Raw genomic sequence first — 14400 nt, 5'->3', positions numbered from 1 at the left:
AAATATCTAACTTGTTAAAGTAAATAATAATGGTAGTTGATTAATCACTTACAAATAAAGTATGAAAGATAAAAGAACAAAATTATAAATTAAAAATACAATAGTTAAGGGATACATAATGTAAAATATCAGATGTGTCATCCAAAATATAACACATGGGGCAGTGAGCTAAAATGTAATGCTTGGGAATGTGTTTAAAATTATGTTACTATCAACTTAACAGAGACTGTGATATACATAAGATGTTATATGTGATCCTCACAGAAAACACAAAGATAAAGCCTATAGTAAATACACAAATGAAAAAGAGAAAGGAATCTAAACACAACACTCTGAAAATGCTCAAGTAACAAGGGAAACAAGAAAGAAGAAAGGAACAGAGAAACTACAAAAAAAGTGAGAAATGCAATTAACAAAATGGCAGGAAGTACATGCCTGCCAATAATTCATTTGCCAATAAATGGCTAAATTCTCCAGTTGAAGACATAGGTGGCTGAATGGAGGGGAAAAAAAGAGGCCCTTCAATATACCACCTGCAACAGACTTACTTAAATCCTAAGGACACTCACCGACCTACAGTGAAAGGATGGAAGAGTTACCATGCAAATGGGTACCAAAGGAGGCTGGACTCATATCGGACAAAATAGACTTCAAAACAACTACCGTAACAAAATACTTATAACAGTTATGAATATCTACACAGCCCAGCTAAGTGCACCTAATTCTATAAAGAAACTACTGAAATATAAAGGGATAAGGAGAAGCAACGTGATAATAGTAGGGACTGTAACACCTACTTACATCAATAGATAGATCACCGGGACAGAAAAAATCGATAAGGAAATTTTGACCTTTAATGACACATGAGAACAGAGGGACTTCACTATATACATATATAAATACACACACACACAGATCATTGTATTCAAGCAGCAAAATGCACATCCTTTCCAAGTGGAAGTGGAACATTGTCCAGGGTAGATCAATGTTAGGCCACAGAAAAGTCTCAATAAATTTAAGAGGACTGACACAATATGAAACAACTTTCTGAACACGGTGGTATAAATCAAGAAATCAATTACAAAAAGGAAACTTGAAGGAAGTGCAAACACGTGAAGGCTAAACCACATCTATTAAACAACCAAGAAAAGGTCATCCTGTGCACACTACCCACTATTCCTTTGGAACCTTAGCTGAAGGTTTCCATATGGGTTATGTGGTCTGAGAGATGAAGGTCTCAGCTCTGGGCGGACACTTCTGTCAACTCAGTTCAACTCTGGGCGAAACTGCCGTATCAGCTTTTGTCTGGGAAGACCTCTCAGCCAGCTCAGCCGTCCCGTGGGATTCCAGCAGAAATGCCTCCCTACATTCATGAAAAGACATGTCCAGTAAATTATGTTGCCCACACTGAAACAAAGTGTCTCTTCATTCTTTCCTTCTTTATTCTCTATATAACTTTATATTTTTACTCATGTGTATGTTTGTGTATGAGTGGGTGGTTGTAAAATGTTATTTCCTTCTCTGTAAAATGTTCTGGCTCATCTTCATGTTGAGTTCATTAACTTGTTTTAATCTTTAAGCTTTCATTTAATTTTTAATTTAAACAACAATCTGTTTCCATTTATGTTAGTTCTAGTAAGTTTTTTCAAATCTTTAAAGTCAATAATTATTATTCACACTTTGTTTTATTCTTTTTAATTTTTTTAGTTTTAAAAAATATGGCATATATTAATCTTATGAGTCAACTACTGAAATGAGTGGACCACTTGAATATTTGTCTTTTTAGATCAATGTGTGTATGTATACACATATATGTATTTTCATGTATTATTCTTAACACATAATTATATGAACAATAAATTATAACACATTAAAATTATAAAAATACATAAGTGTTAAATTATCCATTGCTCATATATCATGCAAATGCTCTGGAATATCAGTGACATTAAAACAGGAAGCTATTAGCTATACACATGATGGATATAAAGCTGAATCCAACTGAAGCATATTTGCTGAACACTGACGTTTAAATCACACTTCGTTGCACTTCTAGAGAGAGAGCAAAATGGGTAATCAACAGAAGAAAAAAGATGACTTGAAGTTCGATTACTTCCCATCATATATACAATATGGACATACATCTCTGTATTGAAAGGAGAAAATATTAGAGCTAAATATATGTATAAACAATGTACTGTATTCACTTTAAAATATGGACTGAAAGAAAATGAGTACATATGTGTATATATGGAATTATAAATAAGTGTAAAGTATAATGTGAAATTCAAATTAAGTAACCAGTATTGAAGTCATAAATTTATTAACCCTTGTACATTTTTGAAGACATGATCGTAATATGCTAAACTTTTCTTCTAAAACATAAATATATAGCAATTATACTAGTGGTGAAAAATATTATATGCAATGTCAAAAACTAAGTGAATCATTTCAAAAGGTGAAGATTTGGGAATGTAATAAAAGCATAAGCAGACAAGGCTCACATCATTACCCCTCACATTTCTCCAGTAAATTCTAACACTTCTTTTCATGTAAAGATTTATTTGATGCACATTAGCTGAGATCATGAGCCAGAAAAGTATAGAAACTTATGCACATATGTGAATATATATATAGATGTATATTTCAGCAATATTATCTGAGAAATTTGAGTTTGTTCTTTAGCCGATTTTTCTTCCTGTAGTTATTTGATACAGAGATTGAATTGGCAGTGCCTAAAATGAACTCTAATAAAACACACATCAAGGAATCCCATATCATTTATATTTGTGTCCTAGTCAGTTATAATGGAAAATTAATATCATTTTAAAAATGTTGTATAAGAAGTAGATTGTAAAGTGAAATTTTTTAAATAAATAAAATAACTAATTCTGCAATTAGAACACAAATTATTAATACATTCTTAGTTTTTTCCATATGTACTACAATCCAAAGTTGTTGAAATGATGTATACACATGGGTGTAGTAAATACAAAGTTTATGGAGAGGTAGAAGAACTGCCTGTCTATGGAGAAGTGAATCTCCCAGGAAGAAGTGTCCCTCCTCTTTTATTCTCTTTATGAATTGCTTTTGAGATAGAAGCAAATGTTTTATTTGCCACTGTTCCAGGTTTTGGATTTAGATAATACACAAGAACCAGTATAATCCGCCAGTGCATGCTAAGGAAAGATTTGTTAAACAGTATAGTGCAGGAAGAACACAGACATTTAAGGCAATATTAAGGAGATTCAGAACACCCAGGCTGTTTCCAGGAGCCATTCTTAGTCACAGAAGACATGTTTCCTCTGGATTGCAAACCAGAACATCTGGGAATCCACATTCCCTTTCAAGTATGAGACTTTTCTGACTATCTACTCCAGTACCCAATAGCAGGATGCATGATCAATAAACAAAAATCAAGACAGCCTAACAGAAACTGGGTACAAATATGAATGTACACATTTTTTCTACCAATGCTTAAAAGTTGTAACTGTCAGACCTGAGGACAACTTCATTCATTACCATTAGTATACTTTATTCGAATTTGCTGCAGAATCACCACCAGGGTTTCACATAACCCTGGAGATAAGCACAGATTTGCAACTGAGCAGCTAAATTAATCTTGGACTTACACAAATCTTAAGAATAAAATGCCTTTATTCTTGGAGAAAAATGATATTCTCTTCACCCAGAGCTTCTTAGTGATCAGCTTCTCCAAACCAGCTCTCATGGCTTTGTTTCTTAGGCTGTATATGATGGGATTAAGGGAAGGAGGCAACAAAATATAGAAAGATGATAGAACATGATCAGTGACTGATGTAGGCCCTAAGATAGGCTTCAGATAAGTAATAAAAGTAGTGGAGAGAAAAAGTGAAACCATACCAGGTGTGGGAGTTAAGTGGAATAGGCTTTTGACTGTCCTTCTGTGGATGGAATCTTTCTGACAGTGGAGAAGATGTATATGTATGAGATTATGATGCAGATAAAGCTACATAAATCCAAGACTGCATTTATAAGAATGAGCACGATTTCTGCAGTTACAGTCTCTGAGCAAGTAATAGCTAACAACTGGGGAATGTCACAAAAGAATAGCTGGATTTCATTGGGCCCACAGTAAGTTAGGGAAAAGTTTCCTGCTGTATGTATAACGGATGTCAGGCTACTACTGAGCCAGGGCAGAGTCACCATGTGCACACACAGGCCCCTGCTCATGATGAGCTCATAGTGCAGAGGTTGGCAGATGGCAGCATAGCGGTCAATGGACATCGCTGTGAGCAGGAACAGCTCTGCCACTGTGGCAAAAGGCACCAGGAAGACCTGCATGACACAGCCAGAGAATGAGATGGAATTGATGTGTGTCAAGGAGTTGGCAACAGTTTTGGGCACAGTGGAAGACATGAGGCAAACATCAGAAAGGGACAGATTCTTTAAGAAAAGTACATGGGTGTGTGCAGGCAGGGATCCAAGGATGCTATGGTGACAATGAGGCCATTCCCCACTAGGGCCATCAGGTAGATCACTACAAAGATCCTAGATTGTAAGAACTGAAGCCTCTATGGGCCAGAAAAGCCCAAGAGAAGAAATTCTGTCACCACTGAGATAATCTTCATTCTTGATGAAATGTTCTGCATTTAATAAAAGAAAAGGTATGGTTAAAGTGGTCAAAATTCTACACCTACTTAATTTTACTTCTGTACAGCTAAAGAAAAACTGTGTTCCTATTTAATATTTGTCACTGAATGTGTGTGTGTCCATGTGTATTTGTGTTTGTGTGAAAGAGAAAGTGAAAAACAGTTTTAAGAGTATATTTTCTCCAACAACATAATCCAATTAATTAGTCATGTGTTGTATATGTACCTTTCTTTTCAAAGTTTCTGTTTCTCTAGGTGTCTAAGTGTTATAATGCAATGAAAGCATATGTACAAATTGTTTACCATATTCACTGCACCATGCTATCTACCCCTCATGGAGAAAAATATTAATTTACATGTGAAAGGAAGTGAAGGGATAGATATTAAAAATGCAAACATTGCATGCCATGTCCTTTATCCTTGTGCTTTACAATTTTTTACTTTTAATCAATGGATTATTTGACTTAGACTTAATTGTTCTCATTTTCATCTTAAATATGAACTTCACAAAACAACAGGCATTCTCTAAGGTCATTTCATACATTTTTGATATCTATATGCCTAGAAAGATGATAGATTGGCTCCCTCCAAAAGCCCTCTGATCTTTTAAATAACAGGAGTAAACAATAGCAATCATTTCAAACAGGTATTTGTCATTTTCTTCAGTGCACAAGTTTTATTAAAATACTCCTTCACTTAACTCTCATAATACTATTAATGTATCTTTTTATTTACTTGTTTTGGTCCAGGCTTCTTTTTATTTCATTATCTCACTAATGCTATGTGTTCTCTCCCACTCCCCTTCTCTCTGCACATGTATAAATAAACACACATACACACAAGTTTTAAGCACTGTATGTGTGTGTGTGTCCAGTTTTATACTTTGAGTAACATACATAAATAATAAATACATAAATAATGATTGCAATTGGATATTTGAAACACAATATATCTGCTCTCATCCTTTACTAGAAGAAAACCACTTAAAACCAACAATTTCAAAATTATATTCACTACAGATTATCAGATTTAATAGTGGAGAAGAGATTTATAACTGAATTATACCAGAATCTTCATCACACATAATCAAATGCTTAGAATTTTAAAAGTGTTTTTCTTATCTAACCCATCATTTAAGGCACCTTCCCATTTCATGAGTCAAAATTAAGCAATGTTTATTAAGACACTAGCTTATGATCCAAGTTATATTCTATATATTTTAGTGGTATTTATTTCCAAATTAGCTATATTTTAAGTACTTCACATCATTATTTTACTTCATTCTTCATTACTTTCTGCTTATAACTGAAATAAAATGTACCTAATATCATAACCGATTTTTATTGATTCCAGTGAACTCAGCATCCTTTTATGCTTTAAATAGTTCTGTAACTGTTTCAAAGTCTAATATGTATTTGGTATATGAGCTCATGTTTTGGAACATAAGTAAATATATACATATAGTTTTCCTGTGGCCTGTTACCAAACCCAAATTTAGAAACCTTAACATTAACATGTAATGACCCAAGAAACTTTTGAAGAATTTAAGAATTTTCTAGCAAGTCTATGCTTTTCTGGCTGAAATCACTATCAACAACCAGATTAAAAGAAAATAAACTCACTGAAGTGTTCTGTAGAAGATTCAAGACATCAGCAAGATTTGAGTATAGTTGCTGGTGAAAGTATTACCGATGATTAATAAAAAAGGACATCACTAATTCTGACTTTCAAGAATTGAGAAACTCCTTTCCTGAAAGTCACTTTGATTCTTGATGTTTCAACTTTAGCACAGTTTTTACAAAGAGCAATCAGAACGAATATGACAATGATATCAGTATTTTATCTCCCAAAAGCTTGAACTCTGGAATATTCCAAAGGGAAATGATGCCACTTTCATTGGAATTGACTTATGTGAACTGTCCCTCACTGTTATGGGACAAATCTTATCACTCTGCATCCTGTGAAAATAAAGTAACACAATGGCCTTTCCTTAATTAATGAGTCACTTTCTATGTTGGCATGCAGTCAAGAATCTCCATAATTGGTAAGAAGGCACTGAAGAAATATATTTACCCAGACACGCAATGAGCTCTTATGGAGAAGAGCCATTCACCTGGCACTTTTCCAGGTGCTGGTCATCTTACTCCCAGTACAAATACACTTTTATTAACTTAGAATATTGAAATCACAAAGTCATATTTCCACTTGTAGTGTTGGAGTGTCCCTTCATATTGTAGAGATCTGGGCTGACAAATACGTGATTCCAATGATTGATATCAGTAGCAGTTGGGGACTGTGAAAATGAGAAACCGAGTCAGAATGACGTTTAAGCAGAGGGCTTAGACTTCTTCTGGAGACTAAGCACCAAGGCACCACTCCCCTGTGCTTTTATTCTTACAGCAAGCAAAAAGACGGGCATCGATTAACAATTATAGGATGAGTTTTTTCATCAAGCTAAAGAATTGCAAGCTAATTATTTCTTAAAGTTTCTCTTATGTCTCATCAAGTCATCTGGCCACTTGAGCCTCACGGTGTGATTCCCATCTGAGTTTGCCTCGGAAAGGATCCCAAGAACTGTTTGCAGTCCTTGTCACACTGCTCATGACTCGCACCAGATTCCAACACGCAGCGCCTGTAGTTTTTCTCTCTTAGATTAGTTTCAGCTGTAGAATAAGCTTAAGCAGGAACTAAATTACAGCAAGGTTAACTGCTGGGGTATCTACAGATATCAATCAATATCACAAACTCAAAAACATCAAGTCCATACAGGCAGTGAGGCATATGAAAGATAATTTAACCAACTAACAATTAATTTATTTATACTTAGCACTGACTACATAATAAATTAGCTCACATTTACAGAATGTTCAATAATTGATAGGCCGTCATGTACACAAATTCCTTTAGACTGAGTGCAATGGAAATGCACATTACTATGATGTGTTAAATTCCAGAATCAGTTTTAAAACTCTTGTGAGATTTTTGGAAAAAGCTTAGCAAATACCAACTGTCTAACAATATTCAGAAAATAATATAAGGACATTTAAGAAGTCCTTGAAATTTGAACTCAAAAAGAAATTCTTTGAGAAAACAAGTTTCTCTTTCTTCAAGAAAATAAAGTTATTCAAGTTCAAGAAAGAATCCTCTTACTTAAAGAGAAGATCTTTGGAAATCCAGAGAGAGGAAATTTAACAACCAAAAAGTAAATGAAGAAAGCAGCCTTCTGCATTTATGGAGCTTCATCAGAGATATTAATATATGCTTTATGGGTGTCCAAGAAGGAAAACATACAGAAAAAAGGTAGAAAAGCTTACTTAAAAAATATAATGACTGAAAACTTCCAAACTCTGGGAAGAGAGATAGGCATCTGTGTACATGATGGATAAATGCCCCCTACAGGTTCAAACTGGAGACTTCACTGAGGCACTTTGTAATCAACAGTCAAATATTAAAGAATAATAATTTTTAAAACAGCTAGGAAAAAGAGGCTTCTCACATACAAAGGAATTCCCACTAGGTTAAATGAACATATTCATTTTATTGTGTTTCACTTTACTGAAATTCATAGATATTGTGTTTGTTCCAAAGTGAAAGCAAACCTGTATTGAGCAAATCTTTGGCAATAATGCTCATTTGTAATAATACTCATTTTTGCATTTGTCCACTTATTTCCATTTCCTGGAACTTAATAACTTTCTAAAGCATATAATTACTCTCCAGTGTCTTTTCATTTCACAACAAAAAACTCAGTTTAACATTGCTTTAGGGGAGGTTTTGAAGTAATGAGTCTCTCTGTTGATTTTCTGGGGCTGTTTTAATTTCTCCTTCATGTTTGAAGCATAGTTTTCAGATACAGCTCTCAGTTGACAGATTTTTTATTTTCCTTTGGGTACCTTAAATATGTAATTTGGCTGCCTACTGTTCTATAGGATTTCTACTAACAGATTCCTTCTTAGTCTTTTCTGTGTGTGCTTCCTTCAAATGTCACTCATCTCTTGCTGCTTGCAAGACTGTTTCTTTTGTCTTTCAACAGTTTGATTATAAAGCATCTCAGTGGGTGCCTATGTGAAGTTCATTGACATTCCTGGATTTGCAGATTTAAGTATTTCCTCGATTCTGGGAAGATTTCAGTTATTATTGCTTCAAATAATCTTTGTGGCCTTTTCTTTCTCTCTTTTATTTCTGGGATTCCCATACTGCATGCATTTTTCCACTTGGAGTTCTCCAAAATTTTCCTTAGGCTCTGTTCACTTTTTTCATTCTTGTGTCTTTTTTCCTCAGCCTCTAAAGTTCAAATGTCTTATCTGCAAATGCGTTCAATTATTTTTCCTGCCTGTTAATGTATGCTGTTGGAAACCTTTACTGATTTTGTTTCAACACAGTTAATATTTAATATTAGAGAAAATTCTGTTTAGCTCTTTTGTACAATTACTATCTCTTTGTTAATATTCTTTGTCCATATTATTTTCCTTCAGTTGCTTTTCCGTGTCTTTCCTTTAGCTTTTAACATATGTCAGGCAATTTAAAATATCAATGACTTACATCTACTGCCTGCGTTCCTTCATGGGTAGGTTCAGCTGTTATTCCTACATAGGTTCAGCTGTTATTCCTATCATAATACATAATTTTGATTCCTTGCATAACTTGTGAATTTGGTTGAAAATTGGATGTAAAAAAGAGCCACGTCTCCCAAAGAATCCAATATATATATATATATTAAAAATCTACTGTAATCAAAACGGTATGGTCCTGGAATTAAGAATTACGGACAAATGGAAAAGAATAAAGAGCTGCATGTGTTAACAAATAATCTTTCACAAGGACTCAAAGAGAAAACAATAGGGAAAATATCTTCAATAAATTGTACAGAGAAAGCTGGATAGTCAAATGCAAAAGATTGAAATTTGACATAATCTATTCCTACATAAGTAGTAACTAAAAGTGGAAGAAAGACTTAAATGCAAGACCTGAAAATAGAAAACACTTCAAGTAAAATATTGGGAAAACTTATATTGACATGGGCAATGATTTTTTAATATGATAGCAAATGTACTGAAAAAAAAAGCAAAAGTAAACATTGAGACCAAAGCAAACTAAAAATACTCTGCAAATAAAAGGAACGAATTTAAAAAACTGTAGTGGAAAATTAAGGAAGGGAAGATTATGTATTCAAATCATATATCTGATAAGTTGTTAAATCTAGAATATAGAAGGAAGTCCTATAACTCAGGGGCAAAAATACCTCACAAAACTTGATTTAAAAATGGGCAGTAGGGGGGCGGAAGATGGCGGCGTGAGTAGAGCAGCGGAAATCTCCTCCCAAAACAACATATATCTATGAAAATATAACAAAGACAACCCTTCCTAGAATAAAGATCAGAGGACACAGGACAATATCCAGACCACATCCACACCTGAGAGAACCCAGCGCCTCGCGAAGGGGGTAAGATACAAGCCCCGACCCCGCGGGAGCCGAGCGCCCCTCCCCCCAGCTCCCGGCGGGAGAAGAGCAGGCAGAGCGGGAGGGAGACGGAGCCCAGGGCTGCTGAGCACCCAGCCCCAGCCATCCGGGCCAGAGTGCAGGGCCCCCGATACTGGGAAAACAGGTCAGCAAGAACAGTGAGCAGGCACTGGAGGCTGGGCGACAGAGGACATAAGAAAAGCGCGCGACCATTTTTTTTTTTTTTTTTTTTTTTTTTGCTTTTTTGCTGCTTTGTTTTGGCGAGCGCTTTTTGGAAGTCTTAAAGGGACAGGGACCCCAAGACTAGGGAAACAGGGCAGAAAGACCAGTGAGCAGAGGCCTGAGGCTGGAACCGGAGAATAAAGAAAAACGAAAGACCACCTTTTTTTTAATTAAAAATTTTTTTTCTTGTTTTTTTTTTGGTCATTGTTTTGTTTTGGCGGGTGCTTTTTGGAAGTCTTAAAGGGGCAGGGCAGGTCACTTAATCCAGAGGTAGGGAATCCGGAATATCTGGGCACCCTAACCCCTGGGCTGCAGGGAGCAGGGAGGCCCCATACGGAGATAAATAGCCTCCCAGCAGCTCCTGCTCCAACGCGACTCCACCATTTTGGAGTAGCTGCCCGAGCCAGGCCACGCCCACAGCAACAGCGGAGATTAACTCCATAGCAGCCAGGCAGGAAGCAGAAACCAGAAACCCTGTCTGCCCGCAGCTGCGCAGCACAAGCCACTAGAGGCCGCTGTTCTCCCAGGAGAGGAGGGCCACAAACCAACAAGAAAGGAAGTCCTTCCAGCCGTCACTCGTCCCAGTTCTGCAGACTATTCCTATCACCATGAAAAGGCAAAGCTACAGGCAGACAAAGATCACAGAGACAACACCAGAGAAGGAGACAGACCTAACCAGTCTTCCTGACAAAGAATTCAAAATAAGAATCATAAACATGCTGACAGAGATGCAGAGAAATACGCAAGAAAAATGGGATGAAGTCCGGAAAGAGATCACAGATGCCAGAAAGGAGATCGCAGAAATGAAACAAACTCTGGAAGGGTTTATAAGCAGAATGGATAGAATGCAAGAGGCCATTGATGGAATTGAAATCAGAGAACAGGAACGCATAGAAGCTGACATAGAGAGAGACAAAAGGATCTCCAGGAATGAAACAATATTAAGAGAACTGTGTGACCAATCTAAAAGGAACAATATCCGTATTATAGGGGTCCCAGAAGAAGAAGAGAGAGGAAAAGAGATGGAAAGTATCTTAGAAGAAATAATTGCTGAAAACTTCCCCACACTGGGGGAGGAAGTAATCGAACAGACCACGGAAATACACAGAACCCCCAACAGAAAGGATCCAAGAAGGGCAACACCAAGACACATAATAATTAAAATGGCAAAGATCAAGGACAAGGAAAGAGTGTTAAAGGCAGCTAGAGAGAAAAAGGTCACCTATAAAGGGAAACCCATCAGGCTAACGTCAGATTTCTCAACAGAAACCCTACAGGCCAGAAGAGAATGGCATGATATATTTAATACAATGAAACAGAAGGGCCTTGAACCAAGGATACTGTATCCAGCACGACTATCATTCAAATATGACGGTGGGATTAAACAATTCCCAGACAAACAAAAGCTGAGGGAATTTGCTTTCCACAAACCACCTCTACAGAACATCTTACAGGGACTGCTCTAGATGGGAGCACTCCTAGAAGGAGCACAGCACAAAACACCCAACATATGAAGAATCGAGGAGGAGGAACAAGAAAGGAGAGAAGAAAAGAATCTCCAGACAGTGTATATAACAGCTCAATAAGCGAGCTAAGTTAGGCAGTAAGATACTAAAGAGGCTAACCTTGAACCTTTGGTAACCACGAATTTAAAGCCTGCAATGGCAATAAGTACATATCTTTCAATAGTCACCCTAAATGTTAATGGGTTGAATGCACCAATCAAAAGACACAGAGTAACAGAATGGATAAAAAAGCAAGACCCATCTATATGCTGCTTACAAGAAACTCACCTCAAACCCAAAGACATGTACAGACTAAAAGTCAAGGGATGGAAAAACATATTTCAAGCAAACAACAGTGAGAAGAAAGCAGGGGTTGCAGTACTAATATCAGACAAAATAGACTTCAAAACAAAGAAAGTAACAAGAGATAAAGAAGGACACTACATAATGATAAAGGGCTCAGTCAAACAAGAGGATATAACCATTCTAAATATATATGCACCCAACACAGGAGGACCAGCATATGTGAAAAAAATACTAACAGAACTGAAGGGGGATATAGACTGCAATGCATTCATTCTAGGAGACTTCAACACACCACTCACCCCAAAGGATAGATCCACTGGGCAGAAAATAAGTAAGGACACGGAAGCACTGAACAACACAGTAGAGCAAATGGACCTAATAGACATCTATAGAACTCTACATCCAAAAGCAGCGGGATATACATTCTTCTCAAGTGCACATGGAACATTCTCCAGAATAGACCACATACTAGGCCACAAAAAGAGCCTCAGAAAATTCCAAAAGATTGAAATCCTACCAACCAACTTTTCAGACCACAAAGGCATAAAACTAGAAATAAACTGTACAAAGAAAGCAAAGAGGCTCACAAACACATGGAGGCTTAACAACACACTCCTAAATAATCAATGGATCAATGACCAAATCAAAATGGAGATCCAGCAATATATGGAAACAAATGACAACAACAACACTAAGCCCCAACTTCTGTGGGACACAGCAAAAGCAGTCTTAAGAGGAAAGTATATAGCAATCCAAGCATATTTAAAAAAGGAAGAGCAATCCCAAATGAATGGTCTAATGTCACAATTATCGAAATTGGAAAAAGAAGAACAGATGAGGCCTAAGGTCAGCAGAAGGAGGGACATAATAAAGATCAGAGAAGAAATAAATAAAATTGAGAATAATAAAACAATAGCAAAAATCAATGAAACCAAGAGCTGGTTCTTCGAGAAAATAAACAAAATAGATAAGCCTCTAGCCAGACTTATTAAGAAGAAAAGAGAGTCAACACAAATCAACAGAATCAGAAACGAGAAAGGAAAAATCACGACGGATCCCACAGAAATACAAAGAATTATTAGAGAATACTATGAAAACCTATATGCTAACAAGCTGGAAAACCTAGGAGAAATGGATAACTTCCTAGAAAAATATAACCTTCCAAGATTGACCCAGGAAGAAACAGAAAATCTAAACAGACCAATTACCAGCAACGAAATTGAAGAGGTAATCAAAAAACTACCAAAGAACAAAACCCCCGGGCCAGATGGATTTACCTCGGAATTTTATCAGACATACAGGGAAGACATAATACCCATTCTCCTTAGAGTTTTCCAAAAAATAGAGGAGGAGGGGATACTCCCAAACTCATTCTATGAAGCTAACATCACCCTAATACCAAAACCAGGCAAAGACCCCACCAAAAAAGAAAACTACAGACCAATATCCCTGATGAACGTAGATGCAAAAATACTCAACAAAATATTAGCAAACCGAATTCAAAAATACATCAAAAGGATCATACACCATGACCAAGTGGGATTCATCCCAGGGATGCAAGGATGGTACAACATTCGAAAGCCCATCAACATCATCCACCACATCAACAAAAAGAAAGACAAAAACCACATGATCATCTCCATAGATGCTGAAAAAGCATTTGACAAAGTTCAACATCCATTCATGTTAAAAACTCTCAGCAAAATGGGAATAGAGGGCAAGTACCTCAACATAATAAAGGCCATCTATGATAAACCCACAGCCAACATTATATTGAACAGCGAGAAGCTGAAAGCATTTCCTCTGAGATCGGGAACTAGACAGGGATGCCCACTCTCTCCACTGTTATTTAACATAGTACTGGAGGTCCTAGCCATGGCAATCAGACAAAATAAAGAAATACAAGGAATCCAGATTGGTAAAGAAGAAGTTAAACTGTCACTATTTGCAGATGACATGATACTGTACATAAAAAACCCTAAAGACTCCACCCCAAAACTACTAGAACTGATATCGGAATACAGCAAAGTTGCAGGATGCAAAATCAACACACAGAAATCTGTGGCTTTCCTATATACTAACAATGAACCAACAGAAAGAGAAATCAGGAAAACAACTCCATTCACAATTGCATCCAAAAAAATAAAATACCTAGGAATAAACCTAACCAAAGAAGTGAAAGACTTATACTCTGAAAACTACAAGTCACTCTTAAGAGAAATTAAAGGGGACACTAACAGATGGAAACTCATCCCATGCTCGTGGCTAGGAAGAA

Source organism: Manis pentadactyla, chromosome 13 (genome assembly GCF_030020395.1).
Source record: "Manis pentadactyla isolate mManPen7 chromosome 13, mManPen7.hap1, whole genome shotgun sequence".
NCBI lineage: Eukaryota > Metazoa > Chordata > Mammalia > Pholidota > Manidae > Manis > Manis pentadactyla.
Note: the sequence above shows the minus strand (reverse complement) of the source record.